This window comes from Dendrobates tinctorius, unplaced genomic scaffold, assembly GCF_039654945.1.
Source record: "Dendrobates tinctorius isolate UK_male_01 unplaced genomic scaffold, ASM3965494v1 ptg000037l, whole genome shotgun sequence".
Lineage (NCBI taxonomy): Eukaryota > Metazoa > Chordata > Amphibia > Anura > Dendrobatidae > Dendrobates > Dendrobates tinctorius.
The window spans coordinates 5983000-6007780 of record NW_027361705.1 but is presented as its reverse complement, the minus strand read 5'-3'; the positions used below and the strand labels follow the sequence as shown (position 1 = coordinate 6007780).

The 24781-nt window shown below is 41.7% G+C and overlaps 1 protein-coding gene across 6 annotated transcripts in view; it reads right to left on the bottom strand.

The window, feature by feature from the left end:
- Positions 1–24781, bottom strand: part of TUBGCP2 (tubulin gamma complex component 2) — a 1139845-nt gene that overhangs the window by 162486 nt on the left and 952578 nt on the right. The gene's annotated exons all lie outside the window — the stretch shown is intronic.

Below are 24781 nucleotides of genomic sequence, written 5' to 3'. Positions count from 1 at the left end.
AACAGTAAGCTTCACATTGGGGAAAAAAATTCCTTCCTGACTCCACATACGGCTATCAGACTAGCTCAATGGATCAACGCAATATTAAGGAAACTAGTGTATATATCCTGTAATATTATACTTTTCAAGAAAGGCATCCAGTCCCTTCTTAAATTTTAGTAGGGAATCACTCATTACAACATCATATAGCAGAGCGTTCCATAGTCTCACTGCTCTTACAGTAAAGAATCCGCGTCTGTGAGTATGCTTAAACCTTCTTTCCTCCAGACGTAGAGGATGCCCCCTTGTCCCCGTCACAGGTCTAAGAGTAAAAAGATCATTAGAAAGGTCTTGGTATTGTCCCCGCATATATTTATACATTGTAATAAGATTACCCCTAAGCCTTTGATTCTCCAAACTAAATAACCCCAAGTGTAATAACCTGCCTTGGTATTGCAGACCCCCTAGTTCCCTAATAACCTTGGGTCGCTCTTCTCTGCACCCGCTCCAGTTCAGCTATGTCTTTCTTAAACACCGGAGACCAGAACTGTACACAGTATTCTAAGTGTGGTCGCACTAGTGACTTATATAGAGGTAAAATTATGTTCTCCTCATGAGCATCTATGCCTCTTTTAATGCATCCCATTATTTTATTTGCCTTTGCAGCAGCTGCCTGACACTGGCCACTAAATGTGAGTTTGTCGTCCACCCATACACCCAGGTCTTTTTCAGTGACTGTTTTGCCCAGTGTTTTACAATTAAGCACATAATTATACATCTTGTTCGTTCTACCCAAGTGCATGACCTTACATTTATCCCCATTAAAGCTCATTTGCCATTTATCAGCCCAAGCTTCTAGTTTACATAAATCCTCCTGTAATATAAAATTGTCCTCCTCTGTACTGATGACCCTGCAGAGTTTAGTGTCATCTGCAAATATGGAAATTCTACTCTCTATGCCCCCTACAAGGTCATTAATAAATATGTTAAAAAGGAGCGGGCCCAAAACTGACCCCTGTGGTACCACACTGCTAACCGTGACCCAGTCCGAGTGTGCTCCATTAATAACCACCCTTTGTTTCCTATCCCTGAGCCAGCTCTTAACCCACCTACACATATTTTCCCCTAGCCCCATTGTTCTCATTTTATGTATCAATCTTTTGTGTGGCACCGTATCAAAAGCTTTTGAAAAGTCCATGTACACCACGTCCACTGCATTCCCTTGGTCCAGTCCGGAACTTACCCCTTCATAAAAGCTTATCAGATTAGTCTGACAGGAACGGTCCCTTGTAAACCCATGTTGATATTGGGTCATAAGGTTATTCTTCTCCAGATACTCCAGTATAGTATCTCTTAGAAAACCCTCCAGGATTTTACCCACAGTTGAGGTTAAACTTACTGGCCTATAATTTCAAAGTTCAGTTTTTGACCCCTTTTTGAATATTGGCACCACATTTGCTATACGCCAGTCCTGAGGTACAGACCCTGTTATTATGGAATCTTTAAAAATTAAAAATAATGGTCTATCTATGACTGTGCTTAATTCATGCAGTACTCGGGGGTGTATCCCATCAGGGCCCGGGGATTTGTCAATTTTAGTGATTTTTAGACGCCGCCGTACTTCCTGCTGGGTTAAGCAGGTGACATTTAATGGAGAATTTTTATCCCTGATCATGTTATCTGTCATGGGATTTTCTTGTGTAAATACTGTTGAAAAAAAGTCATTTAGCAGATTGGCTTTTTCCTCATCCTCACCCACCATTTCACCCAGACTATTTTTAAGGGGGCCAACACTATCATTTTTTAGTTTCTTACTATTTATGCAGTTAAAGAATATTTTGGGATTAATTTTACTTTCTCTGGCAATGAGTCTCTCTGTCTCAATCTTTGCTGTTTTGATTTGCTTTTTACAGAATGTATTTAATTTTCTATATTTATTTAATGCCTCATCACTACCTACTTGCTTTAATTCTCTAAATGCTTTATTTTTATCTCTTATTGCACCCCTTACAGCTCTATTTAGCCATAGTTGTTTCTTCCTATTTCTAGCATGTTTATTCCCATACGGTATATATTGTGCACAGTTCCTATTCAAGATGCTAATAAACGTCTCCCATTTTCTGTGTGTATTTTTATCTCTCAGGATATCGTCCCAGTTAATTGCACCAAGATCATCTCTCATCCGTTGGAAATTTGCCTTCCTGAAGTTTAGTGTCCTTGTAATCCCTCTACTACACATCTTATTAAAGGATACATGAAAACTTATTAATTTGTGATCACTAATACCCAAGTGACCCTCAACCCTTACATTTGATATGCGGTCTGGCCTGTTGGTTAATATTAGGTCTAGCAGTGCCCCCCTCTTGTTGGGTCCTGAACCAGTTGTGAAAGGTAATTGTCTCTCATAGTTGTCAAAAACCCATTACCTTTGCTGGAACTGCAGGTTTCGGTTCCCCAATGTATTTCAGGGTAGTTGAAGTCCCCCATAATAATGACTTCTTCTTGAGTTGCAGCTTCATCCATTTGCTTTATGAGGATATTTTCTGTTGCTTCCATTATTTTTGGAGACTTATAACAAACCCCTATCAGTAATTTATTATTTTTCCCCCCTTCCCTTATCTCTACCCACAGGGACTCTACATTTTCTTTAGATTCATATATATTATCACGCAGGATGGGTTTTAACCCCTTCACCCCCAAGGGTGGTTTGCACGTTCATGACCGGGCCAATTTTTACAATTCTGACCACTGTCCCTTTATGAGGTCATAACTCTGGAACGCTTCCATGGATCTCGGTGATTCTGACACTGTTTTCTCGTGACATATTGTACTTCATGATAGTGGTAAAATTTCATTCAAATAACTTGCGTTTATTTGTGAAAAAAACGGAAATTTGGCGAAAATGTTGAAAATTTCACAATTTTCCAACTTTGAATTTTTATGCCCTTAAATCACAGATACGGCAACTTGATAACTGACATTTCCCACATGTTTACTTTACATCAGCACAATTTTGGAACCAAAATTTTTTTTTGGTTAGGAAGTTATAAGGGTTAAAAATTGACCAGCGATTTCTCATTTTTGCAACACCATTTTATTTTTACGGACCACATCACATTTGAAGCCACTTTGAGGGGTCTATATGATAGAAAATACCCAAAAGTGACACCATTCTAAAAATTGCACCCCTCAAGGTGCTCAAAACCACATTCAAGAAGTTTATTAACCCTTTAGGCGCGTCACAGGAATTTTTTTGAATATTTAAAAAAAAAAAATGTACATCTAACTTTTTTTCACAAAAAAAAATACTTCAGGTTCAATTTTTTTTATTTTACCAAGGGTAACAGGAGAAATTGGACTGCAAAAGTTATTGTGTAATTTGTCCTGAGTACGCTGATACCTGATATGTGGGGGGAACGACTGTTTCGGCGCATGGCAGAGCTCAGAATGGAAGGAGCGCTGTTTGACTTTTTCAATGCAAAATTGGCTGGAATTCAGATCGGACGCCATGTCACGTTTGGAGAGCCCCTGATGTACCTAAACAGTGGAAACCCCCTACAAGTGACCCCATTTTGGAAACTAGACCCCCCAAGGAACTTATCTAGATATGTGGTGAGAACTTTTAACCCACAAGGGCATCACAGAAGTTTATAACGTACAGCGGTACAATTAAAAAATCATATTTTTTCCACAAAAATGATCTTTTCACCTTCCAATTTTTATTTTCCCAAGGGTAACAGGGCCCTAAGAGTTATTGTGCAACTTGTCCTGAGTACACTGATACCCCACATGTGGGGGTAAACCACTATTTGGGCGCATGGCAGAGCTTGGAAGGGAAGCAGCGCCATTTGACGTTTTTGGCTGGAATTGAGATCGGACACCATGTCGCGATTGGAAAACCCCTGATGTACCAAAACAGTGGAAACCCCCCACAAATGACACCATTTTGGAAACTAGACCCCCTAAGGAACTTATCTAGATGTGTGGTGAGAACTTCAAACCCCCAAGGGCTTCACAGAAGTTTATAACATACAGCTGTACAATTAAAAAATCATATTTTTTCCACAAAAATGATCTTTTCACCCTCAATTCTTATTTTTCCAAGGGTAACAGGACCCTAAAAGTTATTGTGCAATTTGTCCTGAGTACGCTGATACCCCACATGTGGGGGTAAACCACTATTTGGGCGCATGGCAGAGCTCGGAAGGGAAGCAGCGCCATCTGACGTTTTTGGCTGGAATTGAGATCGGACACCATGTCGCGATTGGAAAACCCCTGATGTACCAAAACAGTGGAAACCCCCCACAAATGACACCATTTTGTAAACTAGACCCCCCAAGGAACTTATCTAGATGTGTGGTGAGCACTTTGAACCCCCCAGGGCTTCACAGAAGTTTATAACGCCCGGGCGTGAAAATAAAAAATTCGTATTTTTCCCACAAACGTGATCTTTTAGTCACCATTTTTTTTATTTTCACAAGGGTAACAGGAGAAATTGAACCCCAAAAGTTGTTGTCCAATTTGTCCTGAGTACGCTGACGCCCCATATGTGGGAGAAAACTACTGTATGGACACACGTCGGGGCTCGGAAGGGAAGTAGTGAGGTTTTGGAATGCAGACTTTGAGGGAATGTTCTGCGGGTGTCATGCTGCTTTTGAAGAGCCCCTAATGTACCTAAACAGTAGAAACCCCCCACAAATGACCCCATTTTGGAAAATAGACCCCCTAAGGAACTTATCTAGATATGTGGTGAGCACTTTGAACCCCCAAGGGCTTCACAGAAGTTTATAATGCTCGGGCATGAAAATAAAAAAATCGTATTTTTTCCACAAACATGATCAATTAGACCCCAATTGTTTCATTTTCCCAAGGGTAAGAGAAGAAATTGGACCCCAAAAGTTGTTGTCCAATTTGTCCTGAGTACGCTGACACCCCATATGTGGGAGAAAACTACTGTATGGACACACGTCGGGGCTCGGAAGGGAAGAAGTGATGTTTTGGAATGCAGACTTTGATGGAATGGTCTGCGGGTGTCATGTGCGTTTGGAGAGCCCCTGATGTACCTAAACTATTGAAACTCCCCACAAGTGACCCCATTTTGGACACTAGACCCCCCACGGAACTTATCTAGATGTGTGGAGAGCACTTTGAACCCCCAAGTGCTTCACAGAAGTTTATAACGCTCGAACGTGAAAATAAAAAAATCTTTTTTTTCACAAAAATGATATTTTTGCCCCCAATTTTTTATTTTCCTAAGGGTAACAGGAGAAAATGGACCCCAAAAGTTGTTTTGCAATTTGTCCTGAGTAGGCTGATACCCTACATGTGGGGGTAAAACACTGTTTGGGCGCATGGCAGAGCTTGGAAGGGAAGGAGCACCATTTGACTTTTTCAACTTAGAATTGGCTGGAATTGAGATCAGACGCCATGTTGCATTTGGAGAGCCCCTGATGTGCCCTAACAGTGGAAACCTCCAATTCTAACTCCAACCCGAACCCCAACACACCCCTAACCCTAATCTCAGCCCTAACCCTAGCCCTAACCGTAGCCCTAACCCTAACCCTAATGGGAAAATGGAAATAAATACATTTTCTTTTAAGTTTATTATTTTTCCCTTACTAAGGGGGTGATAACGGGGAGGTTTGATTTACTATTTATGGCGGTTTTTATGTTTGGCAGCTGTCGCACACTAAAAGACGCTTTTTATTGTAAAAATAGTTTTTGCATCACCACATATTGAGAGCTATAATTTTTCCGTATTTTGTCCCACTTAGTCATGTGAGGTCTTATTTTTTGCGGGACGAGTTGACGTTTTTATTGGTACCATTTTCGGGCATGTGACATTTTTTGATCGTTTTTTATTCCAATTTTTGGAACGCAGAATGAACAAAACCCAGCGTTTCATGAATTTCTTTTGGGGGGGTGCGTTTACACCGTTTCGCGTGCGGTAAAATTGATAAGGCGGTTTTATTCTTCGGGTCAGTACGGTTACAGCGATACCTCATTTAGGTCTTTGTTTTATGTTTTGTCGGTTTTATGCAATGAAAACTATTTTACATAAAAAATAATTATTTTTGCATCGCTTTATTCTGCGAGCTATAACTTTTTTATTTTTTCGCTGATGATGCTGTATGGTGGCTCGTTTTTTGAGGGACAAGATGACGTTTTCAGCGGTACCATGGATATTTATATGCATCTTTTTGATCGCGTGTTATTACACTTCTTGTTTGGCGGTATGATAATAAATCAATATTTTTTGCTTCGTTTTTTATTTTTATTTTTTAAGGGGTTCGCTAAAGGGGTTAACTAATGGGACAGTTTTATAGGGCGGGTCGTTACGGACGCGGCGATACCTAATATGTGTACTTTTATTGTTTTTTTTATTTTTATTTCCAAAAAATGAATTTATTGGGGGAATATTTTTTTTTTTTCTAATTAAATTGGCGATTTTTTTAAAATTATTTTAACACTTTTTTTTTAAACTTTATTACATAGTCCCAGGTGGGACTTCACTGTCCTGTGACAGACCGCTGATCTGTCACATCACAGATCGCTGATCTGTCACATCACAGATCACTGTGACAGATCAGCGATCTGTCACAGGCACTACTGCAGACTTCCTCATGCCTGCGCTTTGCAGGCACTGAGGAAGCGAGCTCCCTGCAGGCCCCCGTCGCCATCTTGGATTCGGGGGCCTGTAGGGAAAGAGACTCCCGCAGCAGCGCTGCACATTGCGCTGCCGTGGGGGGCTCAGGGAAGCACGGAGGGAGCCCCCTCCCTGCCGATGCTTACCTTTAACCCCCGGTACACCGTGATCATGTTTGATCGCGGTGTGCAAGGGGTTAACGTGTCGGGGGCGGTCCGTGACCGCCCCTGACACACTGTGCCTGGTGTCAGCTGTGATAATCAGCTGACACCCGGCCGCGATCAGCGGCGCTCACCATGTGGGCGCCGCTAATCGCGCTAGACGTACTATCCCGTCCATGGGCATAGGGGCCCGGGTCCCATGGACGGGATAGTACGTCTGATGTCAGGAAGGGGTTAAGGATGATTTTACATATAAAACACACACCTCCCCCTCGCTTATTTTTACGGTCATTTCTGAACAGACTATTGCCCTGTAAATTAACCGCCCAGTCATGGCTCTCGTCCAGCCATGTCTCAGATATCCCCAGCATGTCATAATTATGTTCCAACAACGTTAACTCCAATTCCTCCATTTTGTTGGCGAGGCTTCTGGCATTAGCATACATGCACTTTATGTATCTCTCTGTACCTCTATTCTTTCTTAAATTATTAACTGTTCTAACCCCACCTGTTATGAATGAGTCACCGTAGGAGGCAAAAGCAGAAATACAAGCTAAGTCCAGAAAACCAGAGAGGTTGGCAACTATCAGATTGCAGACCCCTGAACCTATCAACACAACTAGCAGTAACCGTGGGGGGGTCCCTACGATTCCCTAGACCCCTCGATCACAGCCGGAGAAATACATAGGCCTAAAGAAAGAAAGGGGAAATCTAAACTGCCCCAGAGCAGACCCCAAAGCAATAGGCAGCCCCCAACATATAATGATGGTGAAGCAAGATGAAAATACTAACACAGACAGAAAGATAGACTGAGCAAAGACGGGGCCCCAAAACTACCTAGATAGGAAAGGATAGGAAGGCTTCTGTCTGCAATCTGCCAAAACCCTATCAAAGACATAAGCCAACCAGCTGATATGAAAAAGGCCCTGAAGCAGCTAGGCTTCAAAAACTGAATCAGCACTCAGGTATTTTCAGAAGACAGAACTAAATGAATTCAGCACACCCCAGCAGGGTATGGCAGAAATCCAGAAAAACAAAGCAAAAACAAAGTCAAAGCACAAAAGCAAAAGGCCGAGCAGCAAACTTAGCTTTGGAGGAGCAGGAGTTCAGACTGGTCTCCAAGGATCCCACAGAGAAATCACCCGCAGGGCAGAAGGGCGTCGGCAGCCTTAAATCCAGTCCGTAACTCCACTCAGCCAGTCATCATAATCAGCCTCAGGTGTTTGACAATCAGGCTCACTACCTTTCTTTACCAGAAGAGGGAGTTCCTTGGGCCTCAGTAATGAAGGGGAAAATGAATTCACAACACCCACCCCCAATTTCATTATTTGTGCCCAGGTCTCTATCTGCACTGTCTTAATCACCCCATTTTACCAATTAAACCTTTCAATGAATTCATCTAGGTTTGCAGCGATTATATTGACACCACAGGTGTGTCACAAACTTTTATACCATTGGGAAGTGAAGAAAAAATAATTTACATTTTTACCATTTTGTCTTAGCCCCAAGTTTTACATTATGGGAACAAGAAAGACGGCACAATAAGGCGCAACAACCTGATTAACAAAGTGAAAAAAGGCTCTATTGTAACAATAGTGCACACACTAATTAAAACCATTTAAAAAAAATGTAAAACCATTGTGCAGGCTGTGTGACATTGATAGCAACAATATGTTGACCAACAATATAATCTGCTTTATTACAATAGCAGGTGATGTTATGGTCTTGATACAATTAACGTCCTACCAAGTATGCAGAAAATCATTATGATAGTAAATATGTAATTCTTAAATAGAAAAACATACATTTGTCAACATATGGCACAATAAATAATAGCCCATAATAAGAAATATCACCCCTGGCAATTCAAAGACATGTGAGCACCTAATACTGTGTCAAATACTGTGGTTCCATGCACAGGGGAAGCTGATGAAGCTACAAGGTGTAGCGACACGCGTAGGGACGGGCAGTGCAATATAACATTAATCATTGGTGAGTATGGCCAATTCTGCATTTATATAATATGCATGGAACCACAGTATTTGACACAGTATTACGTGCTCACATGTCTTTGCATGCCAGGGGTGATATTTCTTATTATGGGCTATTATTTATTGTGCCATATGTTCACAAATGTATGTTTTTCTATTTAAGAATTACGTATTTACTATCATAATGATTTTCTGCATACTTGGTAGGACATTAATTGTATCAAGACCATAACATAACTTGCTATTGTAATAAAGCAGATTATATTGTTGGTCAACATATTGTTGCTATCTATGTCACACAGCCTGCACAATGGTTTTACATTTTTTTTAAATGGTTTTAATTAGTGTGTGCACTATTGTTACAATAAAGCCTTTTTTTCACTTTGTTAATCAGGTGGTTGCACCTTATTGTGCCGTCTTTCTTCTTTCTTGTTCCCATAATGTAAAACTTGGGGCTAAGACAAAATGGTAAAAATGTAAATTATTTTTTCTTCACTTCCCAATGGTAGAAAAGTTTGTGACACACCTGTGCTGTCAATATAATCGCTGCAAACCTAGATGAATTCATTGAAAGGTTTAATTGGTAAAATGGGGTGATTATGCATGGTTTTACTTTTCTGGCACCTCAGGGGCTCTGTCAATGTAACATGGCACCCTCCAACTGCACTGTAATATGGTGTTAATTCTCTTCTGAGCTTTGCACTGTGCCTCAATAAGTAGTTTTCGACCACATGTGGGGTATCGTTGAACTCAGGAGAAACTGCACAACAAACTTTAGGGTCTATTTTCACCTTTTGCCCTTGTGAAAATACTAAATTTGTAGCTAAACAGATTTTTGTGGAAAAAATTAGATTTTTTTTATTTTCACGGCTTAAAGGTATAAACTTTTGTTAAGCCTTTGGGGGTTCAAGGTGCTCAACACACATCTAGATAAGTTCCCAAAGGGTTCTAGTTTCCAAAATGATGTCACCAGTGCGGGGTTTCCACTGCACATCAGAGGCTCTTCAAACGTGACAGTGCATCCGCTAATTATTCCATCAAATTTTGAATTCAAAAAGTCAAATGACGCTCCTTCCCTTCCAAACCCTGCCGTGCCCCCAAACAGTGGTTTTCCCCCACATATGGGGGTATCTGCGTACTCAGAGTCAGGAGAAATTACACAACAAATTGTATGGTCCATTTTCTCCTGCTACGCTTGCGAAAGTAAAAAAAAAAAAATTAGGTCTAAAGGAAAATTTTTGTGAAATAAAAGTAAATGTTTATTTTTTCCTTCCACATTCCAAAAATTCCTGGGAAGGACCTGAAGGGTTAATAAACGTCTTGAATGTGGTTTTGAATGTTGTCATTTTTGGGTATTTTCTGTTATTTAGGCCCCTCGAAGTCACTTCAAGTGTGAAGTGGTCCCTATAAAAATAGTTTTGCAAATTTTGTTAAAATGAGAAATCGCTGGTCAACTGGTCACCCCTTATAACTTCCTAACAAAAAAAATCCTATGTTTCCAAAATTGTGCTAATGTAAAGTAGACATGTGGAAAATGTTAGTTATTAACTACTTTGTGCAATATGACTCTGAATTAAGGGCATAAAAATTAAGTTTGAAAATTGTATAATTTTCCCCAAATTTCCATTTTTTCCCTCAAATAAACGCAACTCATATTGAAGAAATTTTAACGCTATCATAAAGTACAATATGTCATGAGAAAACCCTTGTAGAATCACCGAGATCTGTTGAAGCGTTCCATAGTTATTACCTCAAAGTGACAGTGGTCAGAATTGTAAATATTGGCCTGTCAGAAAGGTGAAAACAGTTTAGGTCTCAAAGGGGTTAAAAGCAATGCAAAAATAATTATTTTTTCTAGAAAATATTTTTTATTGAGAAAAAGCAGCAAAACTTAAAAAAAGCTATTTAAATGTGATATCGCTGTATCCGTAGTTATTAGAAGAAAAAAAGCTGCCTAATCAATTTTACCACACGCAGAATGGCATAAAAAAACAAACAAAAAACAATTCCGGAATTGCTGATGTTTGTTTATTCTGAATCTCTGACTCCCAAAAATTGGAATAGAAAGGGATGAAAAAATGTTAAAATAGTACCAATAAAAAAAGTCAACTCGCCCTGTAAAAAATAAGCCCTCACATGACTATCAGCAGAAATAAAAAAATTATAGCTCTCAAAATATGGCGATGCAAAAACTCGTTTTTGAAAAAAAAAAAAAGCGTTTTTTAGTATGTGACAGCAGCCAAACATAAAAACCCAATATCAATCTGTTATCGCTGTAATCGCACTGACCGGAAGAATAAAGTCGTTTATTCAATTATACAGCACGAGGAATGGCATAAAAATAAATAAAACCAATTCTTCACCTGTTGTTGATTTCATTATGCCTCCCAAAGATCGTAGTAAGGTTTGGTGCACATTTATCCTGTGCTCTACACTGAGCGCTTATATAGGGGTTTCCTTGTAAATCTCTGAAATACATGATTCAGACGGAACCTCCGGTGGAAGATTCCCTATAATGAGGCAGGTGGAGGCAATGTGGTAAAAATTTTATTATTTTCACAGTCCAATAGTATAAAATTCTGTGACCCCTAGATGAATTCATTGAGAGGTGTAGTTTGTAAAATGAGGTCTTTTAGTTTATGTTCCCATGGTCAGGATATGGCAGCGCTTTGGAAGGAGCAAATGTCCGCTCCGACTAAAGCACTGCCGGCTTTTGAAGGCCGGTGATTCCACATGTGCTCATCCTATACATTGGATGGTGATATTTATTTTGCGGAGACTGAGCGTCTCTGCAAGATAGATTGACATGCTGCGGGTCTGGAAAGACGGCTGCATGTCCGTTTACGCAGGGACGCCAGAGGCGAATGTGCATGCATAGTGGAGATGGGATTTCATCCACTATTCTGTAACATCTGGCCGCTGAGGGTTGGACGCTGCAGATGTACGTAGTGTCCAACCCGCAGCGTTTATTGACCCTTGAAACATACCCTTATAGGGAGGTCTGCTCTTCTGGCACCTTTTGGGCTCTCCCAATGTTACATGACCTCCTCAATCCAGTCCAACAAAATCTGAACTCCAATATAGTGCTTCTTCCATTCTGAGATTTGCACTATGCCTCAAAAGTAGTTTTTGACCACATATGGGGTATTGGCATACTCGGAAGAAATTGCACAACACATTTTCGGGTTCATTTTGTCATAATATCTTTGTGAAAATGAATAAGTTTGGGGCTAAAACATTTTTGTGTGAAATTTTTTTTCTTCATTTACACAGATGAACGGTGAGATACCTTCTATGATGGTATCACTGATTGGGTGGATCAAGGAAATGCTGTAGATATAGTATATCTTGACTTCAGCAAAGCATTTGACAAAGTCTCTCATACAATCCTTATTGAAAAAATGACTAAGTATGGAATGGACAAGGCAACTGTTAGGTGGATTCATAACTGGCTTAGTGATCGGACCCAAAGAGTGGTCGTAAATGGCTGCACATCCAGTTGGAAGAATGTCTCAAGTGGGGTACCACAGGGCTCTGTCCTGGGCCCTGTATTGTTCAACATCTTTATCAACGATTTAGATGAAGGAATTGAGGGTAAACTGATTAAATTTGCTGATGACACAAAGCTAGGAGGGATAGCTAATACTAGAGAAGAGAGAGAGAGGATTCAAAAAGATTTAAATAAACTGGAGAAGTGGGCAGCAACTAACAGAATGGTTTTTAACAGGGAGAAATGCAAAGTACTACATCTGGGCAATAAAAATGAAAAAAGCATATATAGAATGGGAGGAATAGGGCTAAGTGACAGCACATGTGAAAAAGACTTGGGTATACTAATAGATCACAGACTGAATATGAGTCAACAGTGTGATGCAGCAGCAAAAAAGGCAAATGCAATTCTAGGATGTATTAACAGAAGCATACAGTCTAGATCACGTGAAGTCATTATTTCCCTCTACTCCTCTTTGGTCAGACCTCATCTGGAATATTGTGTCCAGTTTTGGGCACCACATTTTAAAAAAGACAGCAACAAACTGGAGCAAGTTCAGAAAAGAGCGACCAGAATGGTGACTGGTCTGCAAACCCTGTCTTATGAGGAAAGGTTGCAGGATTTGGGAATGTTTAGTTTGCAAAAGAGAAGACTGAGAGGAGACTTAATAGCTGTCTACAAATATCTAAAGGGCTGTCACATTGTAGAAGGATCAACTTTATTCTCATTTGCACAAGGAAAGACTAGAAGCAATGGGATGAAACTGAATGGGAGGAGACACATTAGATATTAGAAAAAACTTTTTGACAGTTAGAGTGATCAATGAGTGGAACAGGCTGCCACGAGAAGTGGTGAGTTCTCCTTCAATGGAAGTCTTCAAACAGAGGCTGGACAGACATCTGACTGGGATGATTTAGCGAATCCTGCTTTGAGCAGGGGGTTGGACCAGATGGCCCAGGAGGTCCCTTCCAACTCTACGATTCTATGATTCTATGAGATCCCCGCTAGCACCAAGGAAAAAAGTCACCGAGTTCACCGCAGTTCAAGCTCAGTGACTTCACAGCAGATCACCGTGAGAATTTCTCACCATGATCTGTGGTTAAGTCACTGAGCTTGAACTGCGGTGACCTCATCACTGACTTTTTCCCACACGTCACTACATGTACAATAGATGTCAAGGCAGAATTTAACTTGTAACAGGTTCTCAGCCTGGATGGTCGCAACTTGGCACCGTCCAGGTTGAAAACTATTAATTCCCCAGACATGGATTATGGCTTGAGACAGAATAACCAACAGGTGAGGGATATTGTTGTTTGTTATTTTAGTTTTATTACAGGAGAACAAGGGCTTCGGTAGAATAGGCAATAGGTGAGTATAACTGTGTTTGTTATTTTTAAATAAAATGGAAAACTATATTTAGTCTTATTTCTAATAGAGGAATTTATTCTGGCTGTCTTTATTTACCAGGTAACTATAGGATTAGTAATGGATAGGTGTCTGATAGATGCCTCTCCATTACTAACCTGTGGGCTTGATGTCACCTGACAATACAAATGTGACCTCAACCCCACAAATATGAATCCCACTTGCCAGCGCTACAGGGCAAGTGGGAACAGCCAGGCAAAGCGCCAGAATGGGCGCTTCTAATGATGTGCCTTTTCTGGGTAGCTGCAGGCTGCTATTTTTAGGCTGGGGGGGCAATATAAATGGCCTAATACCAGCCTTAGAATACCAGCCTACAGCTGTCTGCTTTAGCAGGGCTGGTTGCAAAAATGGGGGGACCTCATGCTGTTTTTTATTCTTGATAACCAACCTTGCTGAAGCTGACAGTTGCAGCTCCCAGCTGTGAGTTCCGCCTCACTGGTTATCAGGTTTCTTTATTTATTTACAGCACAGGAGCTGGCTGATGAAGGCCGGCGTCACAGTACCGCAGAATACGGGCAAGTGCTATAAGAGAAAATATCTCATAGCACTAGGCCCAGTGTTAATCTGTGGGGCAAATCACATCACTATTTATTTTCTCTGGCATATTCAGCATGCGTGTACAATCACATCATGCTGCAATTGTCACCAAGATTCACCAATGCAAGCCTATGGGTGGGAGAAAAAAATTGCACAGCACTTGGACCATGCAAGTGCTGTCTCATTTTTAAGCACCAGTGTCCTTTGAAAAGCTGTCAATTCATGTGCCGCATAAAGTAAAATCACATAGTGACAGGTTAGAATAGAATAGAAAGAATATGTACACATAGAATACATATACATATATATATATATATAAATAATAAACTTCCGTCTCACCCCTCAATGGGGGTGGTCTTTGCTGTCCTTTCTCATTCTTGGGTCCTCTACCAGAGGCCTGGGAGTTTGAGGGTTCTGCGCAGGATCTTAGTTGTTCCCAGTATTGCGCTTTTCTGGACAGAGAGCTCAGATGTTGCTCCTGGGATCTGTTATAGCCATTCTTCCAACTTAGGGGTCACTGCTCTAAGTGCTCCTATCACTACTGGAATCACTGTTGCCTTCACCTTCCACATCTTCTCCAGTTCTCCTTTGAGACCCTGGTATTTCTCCAGCTTTTCATACTCCTTTCTGATGTTGCTGTCACTTGGCACTACCACAACTACTATCATTGCTGTCTTCTGATCCTTGTCTACTAGGACAATATCTGGTTGGTTAGCCACCACCTGCTTATCTGTCTGGATCGTGAAGTCCCACAGGATTTTAGCCCTTTCATTTTCCACCACTTTTTCTGGGGTCTCCTACCTAGACTTAGAGGAGCTTAGCACATATGCTGCACACATGTTCTTGTATACAATTCCCGCTACTTGGTTGTGGCGTTCAGTATACGCTGTTCCTGCTTGCATTTTGCATCTTGCCACTATTTGTTGGACTGTTTCTGAGGTTTCTTTGCATAGTCTGCGTCTTGGGTCTTGTCTTGTATGGTAGATTCATGCTTCTATGGATCTTGCACTTAGTGCTTGCCCTTGTGCCGCTATGATTAGTGCCTCTGTGCTGTCTCGGAGTCCAGCTTTCTCCAGCCATTGGTAAGATTTCTCCATGTCAGCCACTTCCATTATCTGTCAGTGGTACATCCCATGCAGCGGCTTGTCTTGCCATGGCGCTTCATTTTCCTGTTCTTCCTTCCAGATCTGTTGTTGTTGCTGCCTTAGGCATTCTCTCAGCATCTCATCTTCTGGCGCCATTCTTCTGATGTATTCCTGGATACTCCTTGTTTCCTCCGTGATGATGGCTTGGATGCTTATCAAGCCTTAACCACCCTCCTTTCTGTTGGTATACAATATTTGGGTGCTAGACTTAGGGTGGAGACCTCCATTCATTGTGAGGAGCTTTCGTGTCTTCGCATCTGCAGCTTCCATCTTCTTTTGGCCAGCACACTATGCCAGCAGGGTATCTTATAACTGGTAGGGCATATGTATTGATAGCACGGATTTTATTCTTCCCACTGAGCCGGTGCCTCAGGAACTGTCTTACCCTTTGATGGTATTTGGATGTTACTGCTTGCTTTGCCTCCTCATCATGGTTACCGTATCCCTGTGGGATGCCGAGGTACTTGTAACATGTCTGTACATCTGCTATATGCCCTGCTGGTATTTCCACTCCATCGGTCTTGAATACCTTGCCTCTCTTTATTACCAACCTGCTGCACTTCTCCAGTCCGAAGGACATCCCGTTGTCTTCACTATAGATCCCTGCCAGATTTTTCGCATACAGCTTGATATCATCCATGAAGAGGAGGTGGCTGATGGTGCTTCCACACTTGAACTTGTATCCATAGCCAGTCTCTGTAATTATCTGACTGAGGGGGTTCAAGCCTATGCAGAACAGCAATGAGGACAGTGCATCACCTTTGTATATGCCGCATTTGATGGTCACTTGTGCAAGTTGTCTTGAGTTGACTTCCAATGTTGTTCTCCATAGCCCCATCGAGTTTCTGAGGAAGGTTCTTAATTTCCTGTTGACATTGTAGAGGGCCAAGCATTCACAGATCCAGCGTCAGTGGCACACACACATACAGTGGGGCAAAAAAGTATTTAGTCAGTCAGCAATAGTGCAAGTTCCACCACTTAAAAAGATGAGAGGCGTCTGTAATTTACATCATAGGTAGACCTCAACTATGGGAGAAAAAAAATCCAGAAAATCACATTGTCTGTTTTTTTTTTCATTTTATTTGCATATTATGGTGGAAAATAAGTATTTGGTCAGAAACAAAATTTCATCTCAATACTTTGTGATATATCCTTTGTTGGCAATGACAGAGGTCAAACGTTTTCTGTAAGTCTTCACAAGGTTGCCACACACTGTTGTTGGTATGTTGGCCCATTCCTCCATGCAGATCTCCTCTAGAGCAGTGATGTTTTTGGCTTTTCGCTTGGCAACACGGACTTTCAACTCCCTCCAAAGGTTTTCTATAGGGTTGAGATCTGGAGACTGGCTAGGCCACTCCAGGACCTTGAAATGCTTCTTACGAAGCCACTCCTTCGTTGCCCTGGCGGTGTGCTTTGGATCATTGTCATGTTGAAAGACCCAGCCACGTTTCATCTTCAATGCCCTTGCTGATGGAAGGAGGTTTGCACTCAAAATCTCACGATACATGGCCCCATTCATTCTTTCATGTACCCGGATCAGTCGTCCTGGCCCCTTTGCAGAGAAACAGCCCCAAAGCATGATGTTTCCACCACCATGCTTTACAGTAGGTATGGTGTTTGATGGATGCAACTCAGTATTCTTTTTCCTCCAAACACGACAAGTTGTGTTTCTACCAAACAGTTCCAGTTTGGTTTCATCAGACCATAGGACATTCTCCCAAAACTCCTCTGGATCATCCAAATGCTCTCTAGCAAACTTCAGATGGGCCCGGACATGTACAGGCTTAAGCAGTGGGACACGTCTGGCACTGCAGGATCTGAGTCCATGGTGGCGTAGTGTGTTACTTATGGTAGGCCTTGTTACATTGGTCCCAGCTCTCTGCAGTTCATTCACTAGGTCCCCCCGCGTGGTTCTGGGATTTTTGCTCACCGTTCTTGTGATCATTCTGACCCTACGGGGTGGGATTTTGCGTGGAGCACCAGATCGAGGGAGATTATCAGTGGTCTTGTATGTCTTCCATTTTCTAATTATTGCTCCCACAGTTGATTTCTTCACTCCAAGCTGGTTGGCTATTGCAGATTCAGTCTTCCCAGCCTGGTGCAGGGCTACAATTTTGTTTCTGGTGTCCTTTGACAGCTCTTTGGTCTTCACCATAGTGGAGTTTGGAGTCAGACTGTTTGAGGGTGTGCACAGGTGTCTTTTTATACTGATAAGTTTAAACAGGTGCCATTACTACAGGTAATGAGTGGAGGAAAGAGGAGACTCTTAAAGAAGAAGTTACAGGTCTGTGAGAGCCAGAAATCTTGATTGCTTGTTTCTGACCAAATACTTATTTTCCACCATAATATGCAAATAAAATGAAAAAGAAACAGACAATGTGATTTTCTGGATTTTTTTTTCTCAGTTTGTCTCCCATAGTTGAGGTCTACCTATGATGTAAATTACAGACGCCTCTCATCTTTTTAAGTGGTGGAACTTGCACTATTGCTGACTGACTAAATACTTTTTTGCCCCACTGTATATATGTATATATTACATAGACCGAAGAAAAGCTGGCAATTCATCTTGTAATGTAAAATCACAGCAGGAGCCGACAGGATAAAAGATAGATTACATACAGTAAATACACAAAGAATAGGTATATACATCAATGACAAATACAATTAGTACAGTGTGTTTGCAGCTTACTGTACATGTATTTAATTAATAAAAGATTTTTTGGAAAAAAATGGCTTGGGCTCCTGCTCAATTTTTGTAACCAGCAGATGGAAGCCGAGGGCGGGGGGGCAATGTTTACAGCCTGGGAAAGGTGTAATACCCATGGAGCTTCTCAGGCAATTATTATCAGCTCACAGCTGTATAATTAGCCTTTCCTGGCTATTAAAATGGGGGACACCCCCAAAAAATAACGTAGGGTCCGCCTATAATTGATAACAAGCAAAGGTTATGCAGACAGCTGCGGGCTGATATTAATAGCCTAGGAAGGGGCCATGGATACTGTCCTCCCAGGCTAAAATCATCAGCTCTCAGCTGCCCCAAAAAAGGAGCATCTCTAAGATGCGCTAATTCTGGCACTTAGCCTCACTCTTCTCACTTGCCCTGTAGCGGTGTCAAGTGGGGTGATAGTTGGGGGTTTGATGTCACCTTTGTATTTTCATATTTTCAGGTGACATCAAACCCGGAGGTTAGTAATGGAGAGGCATCAATAAGAAACCCCATTACTAACCGCATATTCACACTGTATAAAAACACAGACACCCAGATAAAAAGTCCTTTAATTGAAAGAAATACACAGACTCCTTTAATAATCTTAACTAAACCATACTTTAGACCTCACCTATTCCACCGATGCCCTCGTCATCTGCAAAAGAGGTAAAAAAACCAAAACAAAATTCTTCACCTTTCCAGAGATGCTGCTAATCCATTTGTCCCACAACGGGTCTAGCTCTGCTACAGCTAGATGGCAGGCTGCATGATGTGTCTTCTTGACGCCTCTCTCCATTACTAACTTTAGGGCTTGATGCCACCTGACAATATAAAGATGACATCAACCCCCCCAACTATCACACCACTTGCCACCGTTACAGGGCAAGTGGGAAGAGCGAGGCTAAGTGCCAGAATTGGCGCATCTTAGAGATGTGCCTTTTCTGGGGCAGCTGAGAGCTGATGTTTTTAGTCTGGGGGGCTAGTATTCATGGATCCTATCTAGGCTATTAATATCAGCCCGCCGCTGTCTGCATAGCCTTTACTCATCATTAATTATAGGGGGACCCGATGTCATTTTCTTAGGGTCCTCAATTTTAATAGCCAGTAAAGGCTACCAATACAGTTGTGAGCTGATATTAATAGCCTGGGAAGCTCCATGGGTATTACCCCCATCCCAGGCTATAAACATCAGCCCCCGGCCGTTGGCTTTCCCTCCGCTGGTTACAAAAATTGTGTGGGAGTAAGCTGCACACACACTGTACTAATTGAATTTGTCACTGACATCTATATATCTACTAATTCTTTGTGTAGTTACTGTATGTAATCCATCTCTTCTATCCTGTCAGCTCCTGCTGTGATTTTACACTACGAGGCTGCTGAATGGCTGGCTTTTCTCCTATGTAATATACAGCTCTGGCAAAAATTAAGAGACCACTGCAAAATTTTCATTTTGTCTGATTTTTCTCTTTATGGGTATATTTTTGAGTAAAATAAAAATTGCTCTTTTATTCTATAAACTACTGTCTTCGAATTTCCAAGCACTAAATTTTGTATTTATTTTCAGAAAATGAGAAATGGTCAAAATAACCAAAAAATGCAGTGCTTGCAGACCTCAAATAATGCTAAGAAAAAAAGTCCAGAATCATTTAGAAACAACAATACTAATGCTTAACTCGGGAAGAGTTCAGAAATCAATATTTTGTGGGATAACCATGATTTTTAATCAAAGCTTTCATGCGTCTTGGCATGCTTCCCATCAGTCTTTCACTCTGCTTTTGGGTGAACTTATGCCACTCCTGGTACAAAAATGTAAGCAGTTCTTTGTTTGATGGCTTGTGACTATCCACTTTCCTCTTGATTACATTCCAGATGTTTTCAATGGGGTTCAGGTCTGGAGATTGGGCTGGCCATGATAGAGATTTGATGTGGTGGTCGTTCATCCACACATTGATTGACTTGGCTGTGTGGCATGGCGCATTGTCCTGCTGGAGAAAACAGTCCTCAGAGTGGGGGGAACATTGCCTGAGCAGAAGGAATCATCTGTTTTTCCAGGATAACCTTGAATGCGGCTTGATTCATACGTCCTTCGCAAAGATTAACCTGCCCAACTCCAACCTTGCTGAAGCATCCCCAGATCATCACCGATCCTCCACCAAATTTCACAGTGGGTGCAAGACACTGTGACTTGTATGCCTCTCCAGATCTCCGTCTAACCATTAGATGACCAGGTGTTGGGCAAAGCTGAAAACCAGACTCATCAGAAAAGATTAATCTCTGCACTAATCCATACCTCCCACTCCCGACTCCAAGACTTCTCTCGTGCTGCGCCAATCCTATGAAATGCTCTACTCCAAGAAATTAGGACTATCCACAATTTGCATAGTTTTAGGCACTCCTTCAAAACGCATTTTTTTAGAGCAGCCTATCACATTCACTAATCAAAGTCATTTTATGTGTGTGTGTGTGTGTGTGTGTAGCTAATTCACTATCTACATCTATCCCTCACTTCCTCAAGATGGCTGGACCATCATTGTAAATACACACCTATACTTTGTATCTCCCCCACCTCAATGTAGATTGTAAGCTCTCATGAACAGGGTTGTCTTAGTTTGCTTTGATTATTGTATTGTTAACATTGTTACTTATGACTTGTGTTTAGAAACTGTTCAACTGTAAAGCGCTGCAGTATATGTTGGCGCTATATAAATAAATATTATTATTACCTTACTCCAGTCCTCTATGGTCCAATCCTTATGGTCTCTGGAAAACTTCAGCCTGGCTTTCCTTTGCTTCTCATTGATTAAAGGCTTTTTCTACATGACTTGAGCCCTGCCTCTAGGAGCCTGTTACGAATTGTTCTTGCCGTGCACTTCACCCCAGCTGCCATTTGCCATTCCTTTTGTAGGTCACTTGATGTCATCCTGAGGTTGCTGAGTAACTTTCGAATAAGGTGATAGTCATCCCGGTGAGTGGAGAGACGTTTTTGCCCTCTGCCGGTCTGTAGCTTTGTTGTCCCCAATTCTGCTGCTTGACCTTGTTGTAATGGACTACCTTCTTAGAAATTTAATGGATGGAGGCAACATGTCGCTCACTGTATCCCTCTGCTAGTAAAGCCAGAATTGAGCTTTTCTTTTCCTCACTCAAGACTTCTCTTTTCAACTCATTTGGCTTGGTTAAAAGTAATTTTTTCATTGCTATTACTTTTGGGATATTACTAGCACTTGTTTTGCCATCCAGCTTGTCAAGAGGATTGTGACCACCACAGCAGTGTTTTTTATACGTTCCTTTGTTAAATAAGATTTACTTCAGGTAATCACATAATGAGAAGCACATTAAGTAGAATGAGGTGTACTCTGGTTGGAATTTAACTGACACTGGTTTGGAATGACTGTCAGACATGCAGAGAAGCTCATTTTTATAAAACTGTGCAGTGGTCTCTTAATTTTTGCCAGAGCTGTATATGTATATATATAATAGATTAAGGCCCGATGCTATCGCATCGGGAGGATAGTGACACACCTCTTGCCATGTTAACCCTCAACACACACACCTCTCACCTTTCACCCCCTCACGTCCCCTCCTCTTTCACTCCACATACGACCCTTTCTCTCACTCCGTCTCTCATACTCACGCCATCATCGCCGCTGCTCCACGATCCCCGACATTTTCTTCCACCGGCGCCATCCTGGATCCAGACGTTGTCCACGCTAGCGACATGTTCTTGCGGCGACGCCATCTTGAGTACCGTGAAATCCCGCGATACTTTGCCTTTTTTCTATTACTTTTCTTTTAGATTAGGAGATGATGATCTATTAAAATTTATATTTCCAGTTGGCTTGTCCATAGTGCCTTATTTTTTATCCAGATCTTGCTGACTTTAGTGATTTGTGACTTACTTTGCCAGTGTGTAACATGTCTTATGTAAAAAAAAAAAAAAACCACTAAAAAATAACACTAAAAAACTTCCTACATATCCTTTTAGCATGTTTCTTTTATATGTTAAGTCCCAAGTTGGCCAATTCTGTTGATCAGATGACTGTCTAATGTGTATGGAGGTCTCCCAACGCTGCCCCGATTGGTCTGGGTAGAGCAGGGTCGGCACTTTGGAATTCCAATGGTGGTTCCTTTAGTTCTCTGCACTCAAACTTCTGCCCAGAGTCACAGAAGTGCATGGCCGAATGCGTGTCTCTATGAGGGAGTCCAGGACGATAGCTGGCAGCTTTATAATGTGCGTTGGGTCCTTTTAGCTACAATAAAATGTACAGTCGCATTGTGTACATGTGGGAATATAACAATCAGATAAGGGTCCCATACTTGCATTTACTGGAGGTGGCCATACACGTGAGAGGTCACATTGAGGAGGAAAGAAGGGTCATGTATTTGAATTTCAGCACCCACAATCCTTTAGTTTGGAGAAAAGCCATCCCCCGAGCATTCATCTGTATGGGGGATCGGAAGGAATAGCTGACAGATGACAGCCATCCAAGGTGAATGCCTACCGTAAAAATTCCATCAATGTATTACTTTGTCAATGTACAAAATGTTCTGTTGATAATTGAAATGCAAAACACACTCTATATTATCATTAATTTGTATGAGGATTTTACAGTAATTATTTTGTTTTGTGAACTGAAGGGTGCACAGACTTTTGCATGAGCTATAAGCAATTTAACATGCTGTAAGTTGTGGGAAATAAAACTAACACGCTACCCGCCTGTGCCTGCAAGTGATTAGTCTCTACTATTGTACATCTTTGCTGTGAAGTTTTGGCATGACGGGATCCAGGATGGTGTCGGCAAAATCTCGCGAGATTTTGCCGACGCCATTTTGGATCCCGACGTCGTCCACGCCGGCGACATGTTCTTGCGGCGACGCCATCTTGAGTATCGCGGGATTTCACGATACTCAAGATGGCTTTGCCGCAAGAACATGTCACCGGCGTGGACAACATCTGGATCCAGGATGGCGCCGGCGGAAGATGTCGGGAATCGTGGAGCAGCGGCGATGACGGCGTGAGTATGAGAGATGGAGTGAGAGAAAGGGTCGCATGTGGAGTGAAAGAGTGAGTGGACATGAGTGGAGATGGTAAAAGGTGAGAAGAGTGTGTGTTGAGGAGGTGTGTGTTGAGGAGGAGTGGTGTGTTGAGGGTTAACATGGCAAGAGGTGTGCTGTGACGTCACCAGTTACAACTGGACGGAAGTTGTTACAACCCGGAAGCTGCTTAGCGCATTTATTATTATAGAAGATACATGTATCACACCTATGTTTTTATGTGGATAGGATATTTACATAGTGAGCCTCAAGAGGGACAGTATTACTGATGTATGTAAAGTGCTATTGAAATAATAGTACTTTATTAATAAATAAAAAATTAATTATTATTACCTAAGTTATGTAGGTATGTGTTAGCTATGTAGTTGAAATCTACGTATGTGTGCCTAAATTTTTTTTGTTTTTGCTTTTGTATTTTTTTTTTTAATCTATACATACCTATACCTATGTATGTTTTTATGGATTTAAGTATGTCTATGACATATATGTGAAAGAGATAATTAGTGTATGATATATCTATCTGCTTAGAATATCTATATACACTCACTGGCCACTTTATTAGGTACACCTGTCCAACTGTGTGTTAAGACTTAATTTCTAATCAGCCAATCACATGGCGGCAACTCAGTGCATTTAGGCATGTAGACATGGTCAAGACAATCTCCTGCAGTTCAAACCGAGCATCAGTATGGGGAAGAAAGGTGATTTGAGTGCCTTTGAACGTGGCATGATTGTTGGTGCCAGAAGGGCTGGTCTGAGTATTTCAGAAACTGCTGATCTACTGGGATTTTCACGCACAACCATCTCTAGGGTTTACAGAGAATGGTCCGAAAAAGAAAAAAAATCCAGTGAGCAACAGTTCTGTGGCCGGAAATGCCTTGTTGATGCCAGAGGTCAGAGGAGAATGGGCAGACTGGTTCGAGCTGATAGAAAGGCAACAGTGACTCAAATTGCCACCCGTTACAACCAAGGTAGGCAGAAGAGCATCTCTGAACGCACAGTGCGTCGAACTTTGAGGCAGATGGGCTACAGCAGCAGAAGACCACACTGGGTACCACTCCTCTCAGCTAAGAACAGGAAACTGAGGCTACAATTTGCACAAGCTCATCGAAATTGGACAGTAGAAGATTGGAAAAACGTTGCCTGGTCTGATGAGTCTCGATTTCTGCTGCGACATTCGGATGGTAGGGTCAGAATTTGGCGTAAACAACATGAAAGCATGGATCCATCCTGCCTTGTATCAACGGTTCAGGCTGGTGGTGGTGGTGTCATGGTGTGGGGAATTTTTTCTTGGCACTCTTTGGGCCCCTTGGTACCAATTGAGCATCGTTGCAACGCCACAGCCTACCTGAGTATTGTTGCTGACCATGTCCATCCCTTTATGACCACAATGTACCCAACATCTGATGGCTACTTTCAGCAGGATAATGCGCCATGTCATAAAGCTCGAATCATCTCAGATTGGTTTCTTGAACATGACAATGAGTTCACTGTACTCAAATGGCCTCCTCAGTCACCAGATCTCAATCCAATAGAGCATCTTTGGGATGTGGTGGAACGGGAGATTCGCATCAGGGATGTGCAGCCGACAAATCTGCGCCAACTGTGTGATGCCATCATGTCAATATGGTCCAAAATCGCTGAGGAA